The sequence below is a fragment of the Trichosurus vulpecula genome, chromosome 3, assembly GCF_011100635.1.
Source record: "Trichosurus vulpecula isolate mTriVul1 chromosome 3, mTriVul1.pri, whole genome shotgun sequence".
NCBI classification, from domain to species: domain Eukaryota; kingdom Metazoa; phylum Chordata; class Mammalia; order Diprotodontia; family Phalangeridae; genus Trichosurus; species Trichosurus vulpecula.
Genome location: NC_050575.1, coordinates 241,336,790 through 241,351,383, shown reverse-complemented (window position 1 = coordinate 241,351,383; position 14,594 = coordinate 241,336,790). Strand labels below are relative to the sequence as shown.

At 38.3% G+C, this 14,594-nt stretch overlaps 1 protein-coding gene across 2 annotated transcripts in view; it reads left to right on the top strand.

Annotated features, from left to right (window-relative positions):
* The window catches only part of TRAPPC12 (trafficking protein particle complex 12), a 157,781-nt gene that overhangs the window by 76,600 nt on the left and 66,587 nt on the right, over nt 1-14,594 (top strand). The gene's annotated exons all lie outside the window — the stretch shown is intronic.

Below are 14,594 nucleotides of genomic sequence, written 5' to 3'. Positions count from 1 at the left end.
TCAGTTTGGTAGTCAGTCTAATAACGTTCTCTCCCATAGTTTCCTTTGGAGCCTCCCAAACACTGAGCTAGCTTTGGTAATGCATGTATCAATCTCATTATCAATGTGTACATCCCTGGAAAGTATACTGCCAAAGTAAGTGAACTTATCTATAGCATTCAGAACTTCTCCATTTGCTGTAACCAATGGTTCCATGTATGGATGGTGTGTTGGTGGCTGATGGTGCACCTGTGTTTTCTTTGGTGTTAATTGTTCAGCCAAAATTAACACAGGCAGCAGAAAATCAATCCATACTTTGTTGCCTCTCAGTTTCAGAGGCTGCATTGAGTGCACAGTCATCTCTGAACAAAAAAGTCACGCACGAACACTCCTTCCCCTTTGGTCTTAGCTTGTAGCCTTTTCAAGTTGAAGAATTTACCCATCAGTGTCGTAGCTGACGTTGATGTCGTTTTCATCCTCATTGAAGGCATTTTTCAACATGGCTGAAAGCATCATGCTAAAAACATGGGAGCAAGCACACAGCCTTGTTTCACTGCATTGGTGACTGGGAAAGCGCAAGAGCATCAGCCATTATCCAGAACCTGGGCAAGCATGACATCATGAAATTGACATGCTGATGAACTTCTTCAGGCAACCACATTTTGACATAATTTTCCATAAGCCCTTACAACTGACAGTATCAAAGACCTTGGTCAGATCTACAGACATTGTGTACAGACCTTTGTTGTGCTCTTAGCATTTCTCCTGGAGTTGTCAGGCAGCAAACACCTTATGGACTGTTCATTGGCTCTTTCTGAAGCCACCCTTGCGCTTATGTAGATGATGATTTTCCAGGTGAAGGATCAGCCTATTAAGGAAGACTCTGGCAAGAATCTTGCCAGCAGTGACTAAGAGAGAAAGTCCCTTATGATTGTCACAGGACAATCTATTTTCTTTACCTTTATAGAGATGGACAATGAAGGTGTCCTTGAATTCCTGGGAGATAGCCTCCTCTTGCCATATAACCTGGAAAATTTCATTCAGCTTTTGCATGAGCAGTGGACCCCCCACCTTGTAAATCTCAGCTGAAATAGAATCAGCATCAGGCACTTTGTTGCAGGAGAGGAGCCTATAATGGCATTCTTCTTTGCTTAGAACTTCAGCTAGGAAGGGATTGACTTCAACCTGAGGCATATGATCAGTGGCTTCAGCATTGATTGGTGATGGTCTGTTGAGAACACTATGGAAGTGTTCAGCCCATCTCTCTAGGATCATGTCCTTATCACTAATCAATGTGGATCCATCAGTACTGAGTAGTTGAGATGTACCATAGGTCTTTGGCCCATAATTAACCTTCAGAGCATTGTAAAAATACTTTGGATTATTACTATCAGCATAAAACTGAATTTCATCTCCCTTCTTAGTGAGTCAAGAATCCTGCATCTCTCTAAGTTTTGTTTGTACTTTCTACTTTTGATGGAATTAAATTCTGCTTTCTTTGAGATGGATGAACTATCCTGCTGGTAAACCCTGTGGAGTTCTTGTTTTTCATTTAGCAGCTTCTGAATTTCCCCATCATTTTTGTTAAAGCAGTCTTGATGTTTTGCAAGTGTTCTGATCCAAATGAGCAAATACAGTGCTGTACACCACATCTCTAAAAGCTGTCCACTTCTTTTCTGCCCCACTGTTGCCAACTGTGTGTTGGCTCCACTTTCCCTCCAAATTAGCAACAAACTGTTCCTGCTCAGAGACGCACTCCAATCTGTTGACATTAAGTCTTCTGGTAGTTATTTTCCCTTAGGGCTGTCACTTTTCTGAATGCTAATATTTAGCTTAGAGAGGATAAGTCTGTGATCAGTCCAGCACTCTGTGCCACAATTGCCTTTGTTACTCTCACATCCTGTCTGTCTCTTTTTACAATCACATAGTCTGTTAAGTGCCAGTTTTTGCTGCAAGGGTGTATCCATGAAGTTTTATTGCATTTAGGTAAATGGAAGACAATGTTAATGATGAGAAGGTCAGGAGATGCACAGGTCTAAAGTAGTAAGTGACCATTGCTGTTGCTATTTCCAACTCCATTCCTTCCAAGGACTTCTTGCCATGTCTTGTTACTCTGAGCCTACTCTAGCATTAAAGTTACCCAAAATTATAAGTTTGTCCTCTTTTGGAGCATTGATGATAAGGGTCTCCAGATCTTCATAAAATTTTTCTTTGACCTCATCAGAGTTCATCATGGTGGGAGCATAGCCACTGATGATGGTAGCATGGCGCTTTCTTGCAATTTGCAGTCACACCGTCATGAGCCTGTTGTTCCTCCTTCAAGCTTGTTGACTAGATTAGTTTCAATTGCAAAACCTACACCAAACTTCATGACATTTCTCTTTCACTGTGGCCACTCCAGAAGAACTTGTATCCAACTCCAGCTTCAGTAAACTGGCCTTCATTTGCCAGCCTTGTTTCATTCAGAGCTTTTATTTGGATGCAATACCTGCTGAGTTCTCTCACAACAAGAACTGTTTGTCTTTCAGGTCTACTGGCTTTTGTATTGTCTATAAGTGTGCACACATTTCATGTACTGATGGTGACTAGAATCATCTTTGCAGAAGTTTTTTTTTTTTTTTACTGTTTTCGTGTTTCAGCCACAGGGTGGGATCCCTGCCTGCTGTGGTAATCAGGCCAGGGTTGGGTATGCAGACAATTTTTAGGGCGCTTTTTCTAGCCCCTTCCTTATACCAGGAGGTGAGCTGTGCAGTCCTAAAAAGGATACTCAGACATCGAGGGCACTGCTGAATCCCACTGTTCTTCCAGCAAGAAGATGACCCTCTGGCCTCTGCTGCCAGTGTGCAGGGTGGTGACTGAAGCAACCAGTGAATCTGCACCTGTCGCTTCCTCACTTGCTTGTCGCCACCAGACTTTGAGATAGGTAAAAATGGTAAAATGGTACAAGTGATGCCTTTTGATTCGTGCCTAAATTGGATTTAAATGAGGCAGAGTCGCACAGAGTCGTCAGGCTCACTCTCTCTTCCAGAGTCATCACAGTCCACCGGCAGGACAGAGTCAAGACAACTGGTAATGGCTCAAGTTGCAGTGGATGACCTTGACATCTTCAGTATCTAACCAGGGTCTAAGCATTCCACAGTGCCTGCTTCAGCTACTTTCATGGCCGTTGGAACAAATTGTTCTCATCCACCCATTCCACCAGCGAAAGTCTTCACATACTTGGGGTAAACACCTCCCCAACTCACTGACAGGTTTGATACCCCTTGGTTACCCTCAACCTGGTTTAGCCTGTCTGCCAAAATGGTTTACCAGGGTGTGGCCATTGTGCACACTACAGCTTCTTGGAGCCACAGGTGACAGGTGGATCAGGTAGGCACCAAAGGTGGAAAGCAGCCCTGAAAGGGCTCAGCAGCCCTCACACCAGAGGTCCTAGTCTTCCCTGAACATACCCTACACCCTGCCTGTACATAGTAGTCACTTAATAAATGCTTATTGCTTGATTTGATTGCATATCATAGGTACTTAACAAATGTTTTTGAGTGAATAAATACTAGCATGTTACAATCTAACATTTTAATGGCAGCTTTATTTATTTTATTCCTTTTCACGTTAGTCTTATGAAAAGGGGGACAATATGTAAATAAAATGCTCTTCACAATCAGTATATTAATGTTGTTGTGAATTGTTTCTCAACTTTTTCTTACACCACCCAAAATTTTCAAAAGAAGTTGCTTGTTTTATTTCTTCCCTAAAGGAGCTAAAGTTTTTTAGCCCATTAAATTTAGCACTGGAAACAACATTAGAATTCATCTAATGCAACCTTTTCATTTTATAGGTGAGGAAGATAATTCTTAGAGGGAAGTGACTTCTACCAAGTCATGTGATATAACTAACTGAGCTGGAATTTTACTCCCAAGTCCAGTGTTCTTTCTGTTACATTACACGTCCTCTCCTTTTATCCGCTATAAAGATTCCCAAACAGGACCTACTCTGAATTGTTCAAAGCAATTTGAGATTCTTAAACAATACTATTTGCTGAAAAAAATAAAATGTAACTAATGTTAGGCCTCTTCTGTTGCTTCTGCTGTAGCTTCCTGTTAAAATAATTAGCTTGTTGTAAGTCTAGGGAAATATAATGCCCCATTAACTTCTACTTTAGGGAGTTTACACTAGACAGAAAGTTAGGAGTACAATATTTTCTCCGGGCCTCCACTTTACAGAAATTCCTAACATTTAGTCAGAGGTTCAACTCTCTGCCTTAATTTACATTTATATCTACATCTAGTTAACACCGGACCTCTTGGTGATTAAGACAAGATTCACATTACCAGAAATGTTTGGGTAAGGAAGTATCAGGGTATATTTATAGTGTGTTTGTTGTTAGACCAGGGCAAATTGGGGAGAGACCATACTTTTTTCTTGTTAACTTCTTACAATTCTTAAAGAAATGATTATATCTGAAGGAGATGGTTACATCTGGTGGCATCATCTCAAGTCTTTTGCTCTAAGACTTTACTCCTTCCTCTCTATTGCCAGACTCTCAGACTAACCTGGCTTCCTCATTTTATATAAGCTCCAGAGTGTGTTAGCAAGTTTCCTCAGCCAGTCAAAACACACTTTTTGTAAATATCATTTAAATTCATCCAAGTACTTTTTACACTTAATCTAAAGCCTGGGAGAGAGATTGATTTTTTTCACCTGGTTAAGTTACCAGAGCTAGCAAGGTTAGCTTTTTATCACTTACTTCAATGGAATGAAGTGACTTGATCATTTTACTCAATCAGCTCCCAGCCTTCAGACACTTTCTTGTGGGATAGGTATGGAGCTGCTTATTGCCATAATAATAGCTAGTATTTAGGGTAACTAGGTGAATACTGAAGCAGAAGCTTAAATATCTTGAGCACATAGTGAGAAGATGGGACTCATTGGAAAAGACCCTGATGCTGGGAAAGATTAAAGGCAAATGGAAAAGGGGACAACAGAGGATGAGATGGGTAGATAGTGTTGTGATAAAAATGAACATGTACTTGGACAGACTTGGAGAGATAGAGGAGGATAGAAGGGCTTAGAGTGCTGTGGTCCATGGAATTACAGAGAGTTAGACATGACTGAACAACTCAACAAAAACAACAAAAGCTAATATTTATATAGCATTGTACTATGTGATAGACACTGTGCTAAGTGCTTGAGGAAACTGAGGCAAATAGAGGTCAACCAAATTACCCAAAGCCACACAGCTAGTAAGTGTCTGAAGCTCAGAACTTAGTCATCTTGACTTTGGCTATCCACTGCTGCTAGGTTGCCATTATCATGCCCCTGCCAAAGTGCCTGCACCTTTTGGGTTTATCCCTTCCTTCAACAACTTACCCACACAATTCCATCACCTCCCATCCTGTTACCTGCTTTTTTGTGAAATATCAGTACAAGAGGGTAGAATGAGGAAAAACAAAGTATATGCAAGTTTAGTTATTTCTTACATCATGATCACTAAAGTCCTCAGCTGATGCTACATCATTGGAAGTGGCATGTTTGGAGTTTGGAGGAGGAGAGATGGGTTTATGGAAAAATATGAGCTCTACTTTGAACAAACTGAGTTTGAGGTACTTGTAGAACATCCAGATGGAAATGCCAGCAGGCAGTTAGTAATATGGGGCTTAGTTAAGGAGAGAGATGAGAGTTAGGTGTATGTATTTGGGAGTGATCTGCATAGAGATGACCATTAAAACCATAGAGCTGATCACCAAGGAAGAGTAGAGAGAGAGAAAAAAAGACAGTTCAGGACAGAGTGAAGATTTCAGGTGACCTGAAGGGCCACATACATGGCACAGCATCTTCAGCCTATTACCAATAATGACTTACACATTAAAAAGTAGAATAAAAGATGACATTTGGGAAATGTATAATCAGAAAAGGAGATGTAGTGGCAGCTAGGTGGCGCAGTGAGTAGAGCACCGGCCCTGGAGTCAGGAGGACCTGAATTCAAATGTGGCCTCAGACACTTGACATACTTACTAGCTGTGTGACCTTGGGCAAGTCACTTAACCCCAATTGCCCTGTCTTCCCCCCTCAAAAAAAAAAAGGAGATACATTGGTGAATGTAGGTAGAGCAAGGAACAGTCTGAGTGCTACATTGGTACCCCGATGATGTCAAAAGACCTAGAGAACATTGAGTAGACTTTGTATGGTAGCTTTGTGAGAGGACGTAGATAAGAGATCTCTGGAATCAAAAGTCACAGATAAGTTTCAGTCAACACCACTGGAGGCAACAGATATCAGTGAGATCCTGTATCTTTTGAAGTAGGTGTACGTATCAATGTCTTCCTTTGACATTGTAAAGAAATCTGAAGGACATACCTTACGACCATAGTGTCATCAGATGTACCAGTCAGAATTCGATTTCTCAGGTTAAAATTCTTCTTGCACTATTAAATTGGATAAAAGTTCAAAATCAGCACTTTCTGTGATTTATTATTTGACCAATCAGAAGGGCAATTTATTGGCTTTTTACCTTCATTTAAGCAGAAGCTTTATTGACAAGTCACTAGAACCATATTACATTTTGATCTTTAGCTTTGTCATCCTTTGTGCTCAATTTGATGCAACTTACCTAAATTTAGAACTCACTAATGCCAAAATCGTGAAAATACCGTGGTACACCTTGGTCTCCTCTTAAGTCATTTGATTTTTTTTAAAGAGTTCACCATTCTCCTTAAGTGAATTTTTTTTAGTAGCTTAGTATTGCCACTATTCCAATTCCAAGGTCTTTCTCAACATCCTTCTATCATAAGATTTCAAAGACAATTATTCCTCTTCCTCTCTCTCTCTGTGAAGGAAAACACACTTCACATTATTCTTTGAACAAGAGAATGTATAGAGGATATTAAAAAAAGTTTGATTTCTTGCTGTTCTCCTGAATAAATTCCTCTGAGGTTATATAAATAGAGAGAATGAATTACTTCAACGTTATTTTCATGTTTTATTTTCTGTATATCTTTTGGCATTAATGATAGTGGTAATATTTTGGATTTAAATAATATTTCTTCTGCAAAGGATTCAAAGCACTTCCTTAATTCATTTAAAAATACAACATCTCTATGAAGTGGGTAGGGTTATGTACTGTACTCCTGTTTTAATCAATAAGTCAACAAACATTTCTTAGACTCTTATTGTATAGCAGACACTATGCTAAGTACTGAGGGTCCAAAGAAAGGCAAAGCAGTCCCAGCTGTCAAGAAGCTCACATTCTACTAGGGGAAGCCATATGCAAACAACTACATGCATATAAGATAGAGGTATATAGATATAGATCTACTTATAAATATATATGTATATATGGTTATAGTTATACAGATAGATTTTAGAGGTAATAACTAAGAGAAGATACAAACATTGAGGGGCATCAAGAAAACCCTCTTTTGGAAAGTGGGATTTGAACTGAATCTTGGAAAAAGCTAGGATGTAGAGATGAAAAAGGAGAGAATTATAGGCATGGATGGAATAGTCAGTCAAAAGGCATGGAGTCAGGAGATGGAGCATCATATGCAAGAAACAATTAGGAGGCCATTGTCACTGAATCATGAAGTGTATAGAGGGGAGTAAAGTGTAAGAAAACTGAAAAGGTAGGATGGGACCAGCTTACAAAAGGCAAAACAGGATTTTATATTTGATCACATAGGTAGTAAGGAACTTCTGGAGCTTATTGATTGGGAGGCAGGGAGACCAACCAGAAGAATGTTGCAATAATCCACATGATGAGGGCTTGTACCAGAGTAACATCTATGTCGGAGGAGATAAGGTACCATGTGTGAGAGATGTTCTGAAGGTAGAATGAACAGAATTTGGCAACAGATTGGACATGAGGAGTTGAAGATACAAGCCTGGGTCACTGGGTAGATAGTGGTATCCTTATCAGTAATAGAGAAAGAATACATTCAGTTTTGAATATGTTGTATTTAGATGTCTGTAGGACCTCCAATGTGAGTTGGCTAATAGGCAGTTGAAGATGAGTGACTAGGGATCAAGATTTCGCTTGATGTTAGGGTTTGGTAAATTCATCTGAGAATCATCTGCATAAAGATGAGAATTGAATCCTTGGGAACAGATAAAATCAACAAGGAGCCCGAATAGACAGAAGAAAAAAAGGGCCTTGGACAGGCTTGGGAGACCCCTATGATTAGGCAAACATAACCTGGCAGAAAATCCTGCCAAGGAGACTGAGAAGGAGTGGCCAGACAGTTTGGAAGAGAAACAAGAGTGAGCAATGTTTTGAAAACCTAGAGATGAGAGAATATCAAGAGAAGTATTTTACACATGAGAAGAAGGGGGGGATAACAAGATTAAGGTTTTACATTCAATGTGGATTCTGTAGTAGAACTTTTTTGTCCTTTTTCTCTGTCCACTAGTACTTTGTGATCTTGTAATTAATTTTTGAAACGAAAGTTACTTGGGGTTTCGGTGTTTTGGGTTTTTTTTTTTGGTGAAATGATGCTATGTCAATAATTTGTTCTTCATGTACAATAGAGGGGATAATTGTTCAGGTAAGGGTTGGACTAGAAACTAATATCCTTGCTAACTCTTGAGTTTTTATAATTCCAGTCTTATGATCCTGTGTTGCTTTTATAACTCTTTAGATACAGTTAACTTATTCTTTCTCTTGCTAATGAAAGTATATAGAAGTAAAAATATTTCCCCTGAACACTGCTTTGTCTGCATCCCAAAAGTTTTGTTGTTTTGTCTCATTATTGTCATTTTCCCTAATTAAATCATCTTTTCTTTTTATGATATTTTTCAATCCAATTTTAGTACTAAATTACTTAGTTTTCATTTACATTTGAATGCTTTCTTCAGATAATTTTTATCGATGATATGGTATCATGATCAGCAAATAATGTATTTAATATTTCTTTTCTGCATTTGTTTTTAAGCCCTAGGTTTTTATGCTAGCATATGGTCAGTTTTTATAAAGATGTTACACAAAGCTTAGAACTATATGTATTTCTTTCTTTTTTTTATTTAAATTTATTTATTTAACATATTTAGTTTTCAGCATTGATTTTCACAAGAGTTTGAATTACAAATTTTCTTCCCATTTCTACCCTCCCCCCCACTCCAAGATGGCATATGTTCTGGTTGCCCTGTTCCCCAGTCAGCCCTCCCCTCTATCACCCCACTCCCCTCCCATCCCCTTTTCCCTTCCTTTCTTGTAGGGCAAGATAAATTTCTACACCCCATTGCCTGTGTATCTTATTTTCTAGTTGCATGCAAAAACTTTTTGTTTTTGTTTTTGAACATCTATTTTTAAAACTTTGAGTTCCAAATTCTCTCCCCTCTTCCCTTCTCACCCACCCTCCCTAAGAAGTCAAGCAATTCAACATAGGCCACATGTGTATCATTATGTATAACCCTTCCACAATACTCATGTTGTGAAAGACTAACTATATTTTGCTCCTTCCCAATCCATCCCCCTTTATTGAATTTTCTCCCTTGACCCTGTCCCCTTTCAAAAGTGTTTGTTTTTGATTACCTCCACCCCCATCTGCCCTCCCCTCCATCATCCCCCGCCCCTTTTTTTTTATCTTCCTCCCTCTTCTTTCCTGTGGGGTAAGATACCCAATTGGGTATGTATGGTATTCCCTCCTCAGGCTAAATCTGATGAGAGCAAGGTTCACTCATTCCCCCCTCACCTGCCCTCTCCCCTACTCCCACAGAACTGCTTCCTCTTGCCACCTTTATGCGAGATAATCTACCCCATTCTATCTCTCCCTATCTCCCTGTCTCAGTATGTTGCTCTCTCATCCCTTAATTTCATTTTATTTCTTTTAGATATCTTCCCTTCATCTTCAACTCACCCTGTGTCTGCTCTCTCTCTCTCTTTTATATACATAAATATATATATATATATACACACACACACATAGATATATACCTACATACACATTCACTTATATATATACATAAACATATATATAATATGCATATTCCCTTCAGCTACCCTAATACTGAGGTCTCATGAATCATACATGTCATCTTTCCATGTAGGAATGTAAACAAAACAGTTCAACTTTAGTAAGTCCCTTGCAGTTTCTGTTTCTTGATTACCTTTTCATGCTTCTCTTGATTCTTGTGTTTGAAAGTCAAATTTTCTATTCAGCTCTGGTCTTTTCACTGAGAAAGCTTGAAAGTCCTCTATTTTATTGAAACTCCATATTTTGCCTTGGAGCATGATACTCAGTTTTGCTGGGTAGGTGATTCTAGGTTTTAATCCTAGCTCCATTGACCTCCAGAATACCGTATTCCAAGCCCTTCGATCTCTTAATGTAGAAGCTGCCAGATCTTGGGTTATTCTGATTGGGTTTCCACAATACTCAAATTGTTTCTTTCTGGCTGCTTGCAGTATTTTCTCCTTGATCTGGGAGCTCTGGAATTTGGCAACAATATTCCTAGGAGATTTCTTTTGGGGATCTGTTTGAGGAGGCGATCGATGGATTCTTTCAATTTCTATTTTTCCCTGTGGTTCTAGAATATCAGGGAAGTTCTTCTTGATAATTTCTTGAAAGATGATATCTAGGCTCTTTTTTTGATCATGGCTTTCAGGTAGTCCAATAATTTTTAAATTATCTCTCCTGGATCTATTTTCCAGGTCAGTGGTTTGTCCAAGGAGATATTTCACATTGTCTTCCATTTTTTCATTCCTTTGTTTCTCTTTTATAATATCTTGATTTCTCATCAAGTCACTAGCTTCCACTTGCTCCAATCTCATTTTTAAAGTAGTATTTTCTTCAGTGGTCTTTTGGACCTCCTTTTCCATTTGGCTAATTCTGCCTTTCAAGGCATTCTTCTCCTCATTGGCTTTTTGGAGCTCTTTTGCCATTTGAGTTAGTCTAATTTTTAAGGTGACGTTTTCTTCAGTGTATTTTTCAGTATTTTTTTGGCTCTCCTTTAGCAAGTCATTGACTTGTTTTTCATGGTTTTCTTGCATCCTTCTCATTTCTCTTCCCAATTTTTCCTCTACTTCTCTAACTTGCTTTTCCAAATCCTTTTTGAGCTCTTCCATGGCCTGGGACCAGTTCATGTTTTTCTTGGAGGTTTCTATTGTAGGCTCTTTGACTTTGTTAACTTCTTCTGTCTGTATGTTTTGGTCTTCTTTGTCACCAAAGAAAGAATGCAATCATCAGAGATCTCTCATGCCCAACTTTTCTAGAATTCTGTTCATCTTTTAATTTAAAAAAAAAATCCTTGTTAGACTTATCTAATCCTTTCAAAAGCCCATTAGAGTTTCCAGTCATTACAGTTTTACTTTCGACTTCTCTTTATAATTTATCTTCTTCAAGTACTTTGATACTATGCCATTCATGTTATATGTTAAGTATTGATATGATTTCATCATCTTTGCCTTATCGTTTTACTCAAGTCTTTTACCTTATGTGAGATCAGGATTTTGAATTTTCCTGAAACATAATAATAAACATAATAAATTCTGCTCTGGCCCTTCATTTTAACTGTGACTATTTAGTTTTCAAGTGTGTTTCTTGAAAACAGCATAATGTTAGATTTTGCTTTCTAACCCATTCTACCTTTCTTCATATTATGGGTGCATTCATCCAATTAATGATGATTATGTCTTAAAATTTTTCCTCTTAATTTTTTTTTGAAAAAATGAAATAGAAACGGTTGGGGCAGGGGAGAGGGGGAGAAGGCATCTAATTAATACTAGTAATCTATCAATGAAGTAGACTCTTCCTTCCCCTGTATCCTTCTTTTCCCAAAGCCCAGATACAGATCTCTGGGTGTCTTATACTTTCCTTTCCTCTTTTTAGTTATTCTTTATGATAAACCCTCCACAAACTTTGCTTGTGACTATTCTTTTCCTGAATCTAGTCTTGTTCTTATATTGCTATTCTCCTTTCTCTGTGCCCATCCGTACTCCTTTTGAGTTTCATGTATATATACACCAGACTTCGGGTATGAATGTGTATATGTGTGTGTTTGTATTCAAAACTTCTTTATCCATTTCCTAGTGTAATCATAAGATTATCCACCCCCCATACCTTCTTCTGTGTTTCAAGTTCAAAGTTCTTCTAACATATCCCATTTGTGAAAGAGTTAAGTCTCCCCCCCTTCCTCCTCCTTTCTTTCCTGATGTATTGTTTTTCTGCTCCCATTTCTTTCCTCTCCTAAAAACAACAAAAATGAATAAAAGCACAGCCCGTTACTATTTCTGTCTTATTTATCTCCCTTTGTGACCCTTGAAAACATTAAGATTATGAAGGATCACTTGTCTCTTCTCCTCCTGTTATAACGAAAACGCTTAATCATTTAGCCACCTTGAATTGCTCATATATATTTACCATTGTAGGTTTCTCTTGATTCCTGTTTGCATTTCAAAATTTTTACTCAGCTTTTATCTTTTTAATCATTAATGCTCAAAAGTCCTCTATTCTATTGAAGATTCCTTTGCCCTCTCTTTTGGGTTATAGTGGTATTTGCAGGATTAAGTTATTGTTAATCATAAGCCTTCATCTTTCGTCTTTTGGAATATTGCATTTAGAGATTTCCGCTTTTTTATAGTATTTGCTGCCAAATCTTAAGTAACTGTAATTATGGTTCTTTAGTACTTAAACTTTTTCTCTCTGCCTACTTTGCGTATTTATTCTTTGACTTGGAAAATATATTTTGGCTCTCATATTTCTGAGAATTTTCAACTTGGGCTTTTTTTTTGGCTTTCTTTTAGAAGGTGATAAGTGGGGTCTTTCTGTTTTCCCTTTCCCTTCTCATTTTAGTAGTTCTAGGCAGTTTTCATTTTATAATTTCTTGAAATATGGTCTCCATATACTTTGCTTAGTCATCGATTTCAGGGGGTATGAAGATTGTTAAATTACTTCTTTTCAAACTTTTGCTAGATTAGTTGGTTTTCACAGTAGGTAACTTACAGTTTCTTCTATTTACTGAGTTTTTTTACTGTTGTCTTGTGGAGTCTTTGAGCTTTGCTCACTCTATTCTGTTTTTCAGGGAGTCCACAATTTGGGACAATTTATTCTAAGCTGTTTGTTCTCTTTTCATATCTCCACACCGCCCCCCCCAACCTTTCCTTGATTTTCTCCTTCAGTTGTATTGCCCTCTCTGTTTATGTTACAAAAGCAATCACCTTCCTACAGCTATATGATTTTTAAAGATAGCAAAACTGCAATGAAAACCATTAAACACTCCCCTCATGGGGTGCTATATACAAACACCTTCCCCAGTGTTACCATTAGGGGTATTAAAGGGACAGTTCTAGAAACATTTGTGTGTTATAGTTCCTTCCTCTATCACCCAGGTCATGGTTATGGATTGTATTTCAGGAATCTGCCTGGGATCTTCTCTGTACATAAGTGAGAAATGGAAAAAAGCCAAGAAGATAGATCATTCTCCCTGCCATCTTACCAGACCTTGCCAGTTACTCAACATGCTTTTATTAAGCATTTACTATGTTCCAAGCATTGTACTAAGTACTTGGGATACAAAGAAAGGCAAAAGTAAGGTCTCTGCCTTCAAGGAAATGACATTTTAATGGACCCAACAAGAGTTATGGCATTGGCCAGTCTTTAATCCCACTTTAGTCCCATCTGCCATTTGTGTGTCTGGTCTCAAGATCAGTGTGAGCTACAGCCCTGGCCTCAGAATGGTTTCTGTCACTACTAGGTAGTATCTTGGTGTCACACCAGTAACAATTACCAGCCACTGTCTGGAAAGCCCTTTAGCAGTTCTCTTCAATTTAGGCTGTGGCTATGATAATACAGTCCTCTAAATACCTGGAGTTAATCGCTGTTAGTTTGCATGCAATTAAGCCACCCTGACTTCTCTGGAAACTGCCAAGCATTCCTATCCTTGTAGAGCAATACAGGAAGAATTCAAGTATCAGATGGGAAAAAAGAAGCATCTAATCAATCCAGTACCCCTGTGATTGTATAATTTTCAACACACTCTCTTAATAGTAGGGAAAGGAAGGGGAGGACCATGGTGATCATCATAAGCGCTGTGGGCCAAGTCTCCTCTCACTGTCCTCAAATATCACCCCAGACCCTGAATAATAGTTCAGATAAGTGTTGGCAGGAAAGTGGGGTATAGTATGCATACTGATTACTGGGAAAACTTGTTTTCAGAGCTTTCATGCCCTGGACTTTTTCCATAGGTACTCATACTCATTTCCCTTCACTGTCTCCTTGGTGCCTAGGGCTCCTGTAGCAATACATCTCTCATGTGGGACGTACTCTGAATTTCTCCCCCTCATCAAAATTTAACATGACATTTCATTTCTTAAGGCCTTGCTAGGCCCTAAGAACCCAAATTTGAACTGAGTTTGTTTTTTATTGTTATTTTATGTTATTAATAATGGCTTAATATGTTTTGATATTTTCATTTTAATTAGGACAAGTTACTTGAATTTTTCAGGTACCTTGGGAATCCTATATGAAAGAGATATATTTTATGGTGGAAGGCCTCTCAAAATCATACTATTCAGTCTTTGCATATTTATAACCTACCTATTCAGCCTGTAGCTTTGTGACTTCTGGGTCAGGTCTCTTCAATATAATGAAAGGAAATAATGTTTAATTATTTGGAATTGTCCAGTGTTT